Raw genomic sequence first — 9,947 nt, forward strand, 5'->3', positions numbered from 1 at the left:
TCCAAGGACACCCCCACACACACATACACACAATTTAAAAACTAAAAATAGGGAACTTGAGAGATGGCTCAGCAGTTAAAAACACTTACTCTTGTAGAAAACCTGGGCTCAGTTCCCAGCACACAGATCATCCATAACTCCAGTTCCAGGGGACATGATAACCTCTTCTGACCTCTGTGGGCACTGGACACTCACACAGTAATATACACACACGCAGGCAAAACTCTCATACGTGTGAAATAGATAAATAGAAAAAATTAAATTAGGGCTGGAGAGATGGTTCAGGGGTTAAGAGCACTGGTTGCTCTCCCAGAAGTTCTGAGTTCAATTGCCAGCAACCACATGGTGGTGGCTCACAACCATTTATAATAGGATCCGGTGACTTCTTCAGACATAAAGTTGTATATGCAGATAGAGCACACTCATACATAAAATAAATACATCTTTAAAAATTAAATTAAATCTTTAGAAAATAAAATTCATCGCAATAGAGGCAGATACAGAGTCAGCACGCTCCAGGTTCAGTGAGAGACCCTGTTTCAAAAAGTAAAGTGCTGAGTGAAAAAGGAACACTCGGGGCTAACCTCTGGCCTCTATACTCACAAGCATGGGTGAGTGCACCTGTGAGCATACACACACCCCACACCTGTACACAAAGGGAAAAGGGAGAAAGCCAGGCAAGGAAGATGGCACAAATAGGAAAACACGCCTGTTGTGCAAGCCTGGATACCCTGAACCCATGTGAGAGGTGACCTGTGTCTGTAATTCCAGCACTCCAACAGCAGGGAATGGGAGAATTGCCCAGCAGCTCAGAGGCCAGCCAGACTGGAGTATGCAGCACAGCCACAAGCAACAAGAGAGACCCTGCCTCAAAAACAAGGTGGGAGGTACACAATTCCCCTCAAAGTTGTCTTTTAACCTTCATAGGTGTGCCATCGTTTGTGGGCAGTCTCATACACAAATGTGTACACACACACATCCTGCATGAAAATAAATAATTTTTAAAGGAGGAAGCCATAAGAGCATCAGCATTCATTTCTCCCTGTTGGACTACCGATGTGATGTGACCGGCGGCTTCATGCTGCCACAATGTGCCTTCCCCACCGTGAACCAACCGTGTCCCCGAGTCATGAATCAAAATGAGTTATTTCTGAGTTGCTTGTTGTCAGATCCTTGATCATGACAGTGAGAAAAGTAATTAATGCGAAGGTCATGGTAACTTGGGGAACCCCTGTTGTCCTGTAATGTGGCTGCATTACGTCATCACTGGGCCATCCCAGCTGTGGTAAAAAGAAAAATGGAAATGTCCGTAATGTGCCCTTAAATTTTTCAGTGGGCTTAAGCGAACTTATTTTGTCACTTGCACAGTCTACACGCTCTGCATGGGGTCCCTTCTGTGGACGACTGACTTTTAGCCACAAGGAGCACTTATCTTCCAGCACACATTAAAACGGCACCCACCGCTTGGAGTTCCCACCCACACTAGCGTCTCGGTCCTGTTCTGTTGTCCCTGTCCCTGCGGGCTCCACGTCAGCAAGCCCCAGACTCTGCAGCTAAGACTCTCTCTCCATCACTCCCACCCGAATCCATACTGGACTCTGGTACTGCCTCATGTCCCGCCAGGCTGTGAGCACCACGGAGCAGCGCCCAGAACAGCACCAAGTGGGCACTGGGTGATTCTCGCCCGACGAAAGAAAGAACAGTGTGCAGGAGAGTGTCCTGTGGGAGCGCTTGGTGCGAAGTCCCCGGAGCGTATTTATTCCGCGAGTGTGCACATCACAGCAATTTCTGAACCTGGAGGGATCCCGCCTTGGTAAGTGAACAAGGCTGCAGCCAGCCAGTCCTGTGGGGAGAGGCACCCTCCAGTGTGGCTCCGAGATATTGGGTGGAGATGTGACAGCAAAGCCAACTTCCCTATTAAACCTGATGTTGGATCATGAGATTTCCTCAGTCCACTCCATCTTTAGATTATCGGAATAAAAGAGGTTTGTGTCCTCAGCCTTAGGGCCATCTCCCTTGAAGCTGCTGCTCCGTGAGAGCACAGCGGAGGATGCAAGAGAAGAAAGATGAGGCAGAGGTCCAGGTAAATTAGCTTGTGTCCCCACAAAGGCTGGAGGAACAGAAGGGGTGCTGAAGGCCTGGACGCTGGTACAAGTTTGTACGGAGATATCCACCCGCCCGCGCGCCTGTAGCGCTGACCTCTGGCTGGGCGTAGTCACAGGTGCGGACATGACAGGGCAGGGGGAGTTTAGGTCTGGGGTCGGGACAGGTGGCTCTCTCTTGCTTCCGGCTGGGTCACAGAGGGCAGCCTGGGTGAATCCTTGGAGCTGGAACCCGCTTCTTGTGTAAGTGCCTTCTCCCCAAATAAACTTAATTACCTGTACTGAGTACAGTGGATCTTGATTTCCACGCGATACAAGTTGTTGGACTTGTGCTATTGTCGATGTAAGAATCAATGAACCCCGAACGTCACCATCTGCTTGCAGAGACCACCTGAGAGACTTGATTGTCTTCATTACAACCAAAACAGACCCACTGGCCCTCTGCCCTGGACCTATGGCATCCTGGACTAGTTCTGTTCTCCAGTGTGGCCAAGTGTAACTCATAGACAATAAATCATCTTTGTCGTGTCTCAGCTAGGAAAAAAAAAAAGATGTTTGTCTCTAGGACCCCAAACTATTTGGGGTCTCAGCCTGAAATTGTAGTGAAAAGGACAATAGCGTTCTAAGATATAAATAAAACATGAAAGCAATGCATCTAACCTAGTCAACAACAAGCAGGAAATATGGATGTTATATTATAATCCTTAACGTCAAAAGCCGCAGAAGCTAGGGTTTCAAGGTCAAGTTCATACTATGGGCTGGGCACCAATAAAGGAAAAGCAGCTTTGACTCATTTCCTGCTTGTTTCAGATTCCTTATATACATACAACACAAGTGTTTTCTTTTTAAAGGCAAACCCAATTAAAAAGAAAAACACAGGCTACTAAAGATAGAGGTGTTTATGAAATTCCCCAGCAACCAGATACTTTTCCCATGATGACGTGCTGACATACACCTACATCTTGCCATGATGACATACAGGTCAGTGTTGCGCATTTTTAAAACAGGAAGCTTTCCAATGTAATAATCCATGGGCATCAAAATGATTGCCACCAATAAACAAGAAGAGCAGCATTCGTTGGAGCTGCTGTGCAAACCCCTCACTGAGAGCTGCTGTGCGAACCCCTCACGCTCAGTGATAACTCAGCATCTGTTGAACTGTTTCCAAGTGACCATCCCATTATGAGCCCGTGGCCTCGGAGGGGAAACCAATCATTCTTCACCCTCCCTTGAGCCATGTTGCTTCAGTGGTGTGGTCTCTGATTCTTTTCTCCTGGTCCTTTAAAATCTCTAGGCTGAGCTGTGAGATCGCTGAGTGGGTAAAAGTGCTTGATGCCAAGCCTGACGTCCTGAGTTCAATCCCGAGGCCCGCAGGATAGGAGAGAACTAAGTCTGCACCAGGGCCTGGCTTTAAGCCCCAGTTTCATAGGGGATACTGACCACTAAGCGCCTGACCTACCTATGTTTGTTTTATTCACTCTGCTGCTCCCTGCCTTTCTCCCTCTCCTGATCACCTACTCACGTGAACCTCCACCCTGCACCTGCTCTTCCTGACAAAGCCCCTCTAACCCCATTGCCTTCGTCTTCGTTCACAGTATCACCATCCTAATGCACTGAGGAGGTGGTGCAAACCCCACAGAAACTCGGTATGCTTCTGAAATCTGCACTGAAACTCAGAACCAAATTTGATTTATTTATTTAGAGATTCCCCTCCCACCCTTGACAGACTTTTATAAGCTTCCCAGGCTGGGCTGAGTCAGCACACAAAGATCCAGGCAAAGCATACATATGTATAACATTAAAAAAAAATACCTTTTCTTAAAAAAGAAAGAAAGAATTAAAAAAGGAAAGGAAAGGAAAAAGGGATGGGTCAGGCTTACTGAAAAAGACATCCTTTGGGAAAGGTACAATTGAGAAATAAGCCTCTGGGAGCTGTGCAGGCAATGAAGTTAGCAATAGGCAACTGGAATTGTCTTTTCCATTTCCCTCATGTGGCTCAGTTTGGCCTCACACTCACTAAGTAGCTAAGAACAATCCCAAACCTCTGGTTCTCCTATCCTCATCCTCCACGAGCTAGGATTATAGGGGTACAGTGTGTGCTACCTTTGATAGAAGCAGAAGTGTGGTAAGAATTGGGCCAGTTTTACAGTGAAGGTGGAGGGGGTGCTCTCCGTGGTGGGAAGCCATGTCAGTGCCTCTGTGGAGACGTGTAGTGCTGTTCATATGTTCATTCGACAGACACTGTGGCAGGAGCCAGAGGCACCACCCTGAGGAGACTCAATGGTATCTGTCCCTAAGAACCTCAGGGTAAGCATAACCCTCTTCAGTAAAACTGCTCATCGGAAGAGCCACAAACACAAGGCTTTTACACATGCAGGTGACATCACAGTGTGGATCTTCAGTGACAGGCATGGGTCATCACCGGAACACAGCCAGACCTTTCTCTGTCCTCTGTACATTCTGGTTTTCATAGTTATCTCATCTCACCTAATGTCCATCAAACTCAAGTTGACCCAAGAGAAGAATGTTTTAAAGCTAGGTCCTACCAGTTCAGGGGTGGCAATGAGACGTGGAGAGTGGACATGTGTGGTAAGGGGGCTGCATGGAGGCAGTGGAGGTAAGAAGGTAGCCACATAAGAGTCTAAAGGTAGCCACAGAAGAGTCTAAAGGTAGCCACATAAGAGTCTACTTGAAGTTTAGGAATGGAGGACAGAAAAAACAATCTACCAAGCAAGAACCAGAAACATCTATAGAGAATTCAAAAGAAGAGAAATGTTTTAAGAATTGACATGTACAAGGCACTGGATGTGATCACCAGCACTGAAAAAAAAAAAAAAAAACAGAAGAAAAGAAGGAGAGAGGGAGGGAGGGCGAGAGGAAGGGAGGAAGGGAGGGATGGAAGGAAGGAAAAAAACAGAAGGAATTATGAGGCCAGGCCTGGGGAGACAGCTCAAAAGTGTATGCCACAGCAGAATGAGAAATAGGTCAGATTCCTAGGACATAACTATAACTCCAGTGCTGAGGAGGTGATGACAATTGGGTTTTAAGGACTAGGTTTCCAGCTAGCCTAAAGGGTGAGCCACAAGTTCAGTGAAAGACCCCGTCTCAAAAATAAGGTAGAGGGCAATCGAGGAAGACAACTGACACCAACCTCTGTCCTTCACACATGCACAACCACACACGTGTGCATACACCAACACATCAATTATCTGTTTATTTTTAAATTAAAATTTGAAAAATAATTAGTGTAAAACACCATGATCAAAAGCAACTCCGGGAGAAAAGGCTTCATTTCATCTTACAACTCCCTGGTCACAGTTGCTCACTGAGAGACGTCAGGGCAGGAACTGAAGGCAGGAACCAAAGCAGGGACCATGGAGAAGTGTGACTTACTGCTGGCTTCTTCATGACTTGCTCAGCCTGCTTTCCTATAGCCCAGGACCACCTGTGCACAGTGGGCTGGCCTCCCACCGTAATTGTTAATGGAGAAAATGTCCTACAGGCCAATCTGATGGAGGCAATCCCTTTCTGAGGTTCCCTCTTCCCAAGTGACTGTAGTTTCATCAAGGTGACACAAACTAGCAGATAGTCGACAATGTCAAATGCTATAGGAAAGTTAGAATGAAGTGTAAACATTAGTGTTTTATTGCGTCTCAGAGGGTAAGGGCAAAAATAAACCATCTGTACAGAGCACTATGACTTCGCATTATTTAATGGAACCCTGAGTCTTATTCATCTTCACGCCCATTTACTCACCTAGAAGCTTCCGGAAGTGAGTCCACACAATTGGACTGAAAGTGAGTGCACACCTTGGCTGGAAGAAAATGAGAACTGACAACCAGGGTCAGTGGTGGTTTTGATGGCATGAGCTCAGGAAGTCTCATTTTAAGAGGTTTGTTGACTGAGTATTTTTGGTTTCTGTTGCTGTGGTAAAACACCGTGACCAAATAGGTGGCGCACGCCTTTAATCCCAGCACTCCGGAGGCACAGGCTGGAGGATCTCTGTGAGTTCGAGGCCAGCCTGGTCTCCAGAGCGAGTGCCAGGACAGGCTCCAAAGCTACACAGAGAAACCCTGTCTCGAAAAACAAAACACACCATGACCAAAAGCAACTTCAGGAGAAAGGATTTATTTGGCATCCTTTTCCATCTCACAGTCGGTCATCCGGGGAAGTCAGGGCAGGAAGGAACTCAAGGAGAGAACCTGGAGATAGGAACTGAAGCAGAAACACCGAGGGGCGATACTTACTGGCTCAACCTGCCTGCTTTCTTGTATCATCCAGGACCAGCGGGGGGGGGGGGGGGGGTGGCCCACCGCAGTGGGCGGGGCGCTCCCACGTCAACCATCAAAGGAGAAAGCGCACCATGGGTTAGCCCACAGGTCATCTTGGTGGGGAGATTTTCTCAACTGAGGTTCCATCTGACTTTAGCTTGTGTCAAGTTGATATAAAATAGCCAGTACGTAACCGCTTTTTTCAAGGCTGTGTGATCGCTGATAACAGGGAAGATTTCAGCACCTCAGCAATTAGCACAAATTCCTACTCTTTCCATCTGCCATTCCGGTTTTGTTTTCACAAGAGCTATAGCCTCACCTCTAGCTTTGGGTTTTCTTTGTTTCCTTCTTCTTTTTTTTTTAAGATCTTATTCTGTAGCCCAGGCTGGCCATGAACTCATAATCTTCCTGTCTCAGCTTTAAGAGTGCCAGGATTAGACACATGAGACACTATTCACTAGTAGAATAAGTAGGACCATGACTCTAGAATCAGACCATTCTAGAACTCAAGTCTTGGGTTACTCTCATTGTGCGCCCTCTCAACTTCCTCACGGCAACTAACAATTCAAGGTAACTGGAGTACACACTTGATAAGATTATTGTAAGCTAAAGGAGATAATACGGTCAAATTGTACTTAGAACAGGCTAGCAAGTTCTTAATGATTGTTAGCTGCGGTTATTAAATACCTTACCAGAAAGGTTTTATATTTTGCCAGAATCTAATTTTACAAGCACTGAAAAAAGTACTGTTTTTGATTGTTGGTATTTTGGAGACAGTGTCTTAGGCCAAGATGGCCTCAAATGTATTCTGTAGCTGAAGCTGGCCTTGGGCTCTTGATTCTCCTGCCCTCACCTCCCAAGTGCTGGGATTATATGCATGTACTAGCTAAAATAACAACAACAATAATAATAGTTTTCAATTACACTCTGAGAGCTCCATTTAAATCATAAGGTGAGGGCGGTGGTGTTTGTTGATAGAAACAGCAGCTTCCACCTATGAGAAAGATTTGCGGCATCGCTCCCTCCCGTCTCTGCCTGCACAAACAGCCTCTCTCAATTTCAGCTATCTTCATAAATTTGGCCATGGGAACCAGTCAGCATCCAGCTGTGGGCAGTGGCCCCTGGCTAAAGCTCTGGGACCAAGCAGGCATCAGGCCTTTCTGCACCCCACTTTGGGCACAGGAGTGGGAGTCGGAATGGGGGTGGGGTTAGGGGGGTTACAATGGAGATTCAAAGCATCATTAAATAGTAAGACCACAACAAAGTCACTCTCGCCACAGCCCAGTGTCAATGCTGGACAGGCATCAGCTGCTGATATGCATTCCTGGTTCCAAGATGGGACTTTCAACACATTTTCCCTTCTGACAACTCTGGTTGCGAAGAGAACATTCCCAGGTCTCAGGGTTCTCCTTGTCCAGCTCCAGTCAGCAGCAGGATTACATTCTGGTTTGCAGGTTTGTCAGGAACATAAGTAGCTTTTCAACTTTCCAAATTCGACTCTGTGGCGGTCTACTGAGAGGATGCTTGCCACTACAGGAACTTTGTATGCTTGGGACTCCAGATTATGGCTGGCTGTGGCTAACAGAGTCCAGTTGACACAGGTCAATGCAACTTCTAGACCTGAGCATGTTTCCAAAGTCCAGGTGTATGGATGGGCAATTAGAGTGAGACCACTCCAGACTACTGGTCCCCACTGCCCGTGGCAACCACAACCAGGATTTTGCTTTGTTTTTTTAAGTTAGGTCTCTGTAGACGAGGCTGGCCTCGAAATCACAGAGATCCGCCTGCCTCTGCCTCCAAAGTGCTAGGATTTAAGTAAAGGGGTGTGCCACCAATGCCCAGCCATGTACAACTTCTTTTTTAAGACTTATTTTTATCAATGTGTATGTCTGTATGAGGGTATGCAGGTGACCTCAGAGGTCAGAAGAGGGTATTAAATCCCCTGAAGTTCCAGCGGTGGTCGTGCATGCCTTTAATCCCAGCACTTGGGAGGCAGAGGCAGGTAGATCTCTGTGAGTTCGAGACCAGCCTGGTCTACAAGAGCTAGTTCCAGGACAGCCTACAAAGCCACAGGGAAACCCTGTCTCGAGAAACCAATAAATAAATAAATAAATAAATATATAAATAAATCCCCTGAAGCTTGAGTTCCACATAGTTGTGAGGCAACTAAATGGGTGCTGGAACCAAATTTGAGTCCTCTAAAAGTACAGCAAATGCCCTTAACCACTGAGCCTCAGTCCCTGCACAATCTCTTTGGCTAATCTATTTTTCATACCAAGCTACTGAAGGAAAGACATATAAAGTTGAGTGTCATACCCAATCTAGAACAATCTCCCTACCACTTCTCTCTCTCTCCTCGAAGCCACAACTTTTACCTTTGACATTTGCCCTATTGGAAATGGCAGATGTCTAGGACAAATACACTGGAGTTAGGATCAGAATGCTCACTACAGATTATTTCTTGTCTTCCTAAGATTTCTTTATGTGTATGAACATTTTGCCCACATATATGTATGTGTACCATGTGCATGGCGGTGCCCTCTCAGAAGTCAGAAGACAACTTCCCCTGGAATTGGAGTTACAAATGGTTGTAAGCTACCATGTGTGTACTAGGAATCAAACCCTGGTACTCTGCAAGAGTAACAAGTGCTCTTAATTGCTGAGTCATCTCTCCAGCCCCAAGGATTCTTTCTTAATGGAACAGAATGTCACTTTTGAATACAGACCAAATGAATTTTCTTTGCTGTGCAACAGAACAACCCAGAAGACTGTAAAGCCAAGAAAGGACCAAAGAAACATTACAGCATTTAGAATAATCATGCATTTCCCAAACCTGGCATTTCTCTCTCTCTCTCTCTCTCTCTCTCTCTCTCTCTCTCTCTCGCAACAAACCCTTACAATTTGTTTGCTTACAGAAGGGGAAGGGAAAGCCCATTTCACAGTCCCATGAAAGAAATAGACAATTTGTCTCTAGGATAAATTTTAATGAATGAACTTTAACTCACAAAGCTCCCAATCTTCACAACATGCATACATAGAAGAAAGTGAAAGATCCGGCCAAGCGTTGGTGGCGCACGCCTTTACTCCCAGCACTCGGGAGGCAGAGACAGGCGGATCTTTTGTGAGTTCGAGGCCAGCCTGGTCTACAGAGTGAGTACCAGGACAACTCCCAAAGCGATATAGAGAAACCCTGTCTTGAAAAAGAGAGAGGAGGGGGGGAATCTCCAATAATACAGCCAAACCATGAACTACTCAAATGTATTTTCAGGTTGTTGCTGCTGTTTTGTTTTTTTAAATAAGGCCTCATTCTGTAGCTCAGGAACCCTGAAACTCAGTCCTTTTGCCACCGTGCCCTGGATGCATGCTGAGTCACTATTATATCCAACTATCGCTAGAAAGTAGCACTCTTCCATACTCGCATACAGCAGACCACTGATGGAAACTCCGGAACTTTAGTGTTTTGCTATACTCAAGACACTCCCACCTTGGATCATATGGAACAGCTCAGTATTGGGGGAAGACGATCCAAGATGGAGCATCAGTGCGTGGTGGCATAAGGAAAAGGCTTTAGCTG

Source organism: Cricetulus griseus, chromosome 8, assembly GCF_003668045.3.
Source record: "Cricetulus griseus strain 17A/GY chromosome 8, alternate assembly CriGri-PICRH-1.0, whole genome shotgun sequence".
NCBI classification, from domain to species: Eukaryota; Metazoa; Chordata; class Mammalia; order Rodentia; family Cricetidae; genus Cricetulus; species Cricetulus griseus.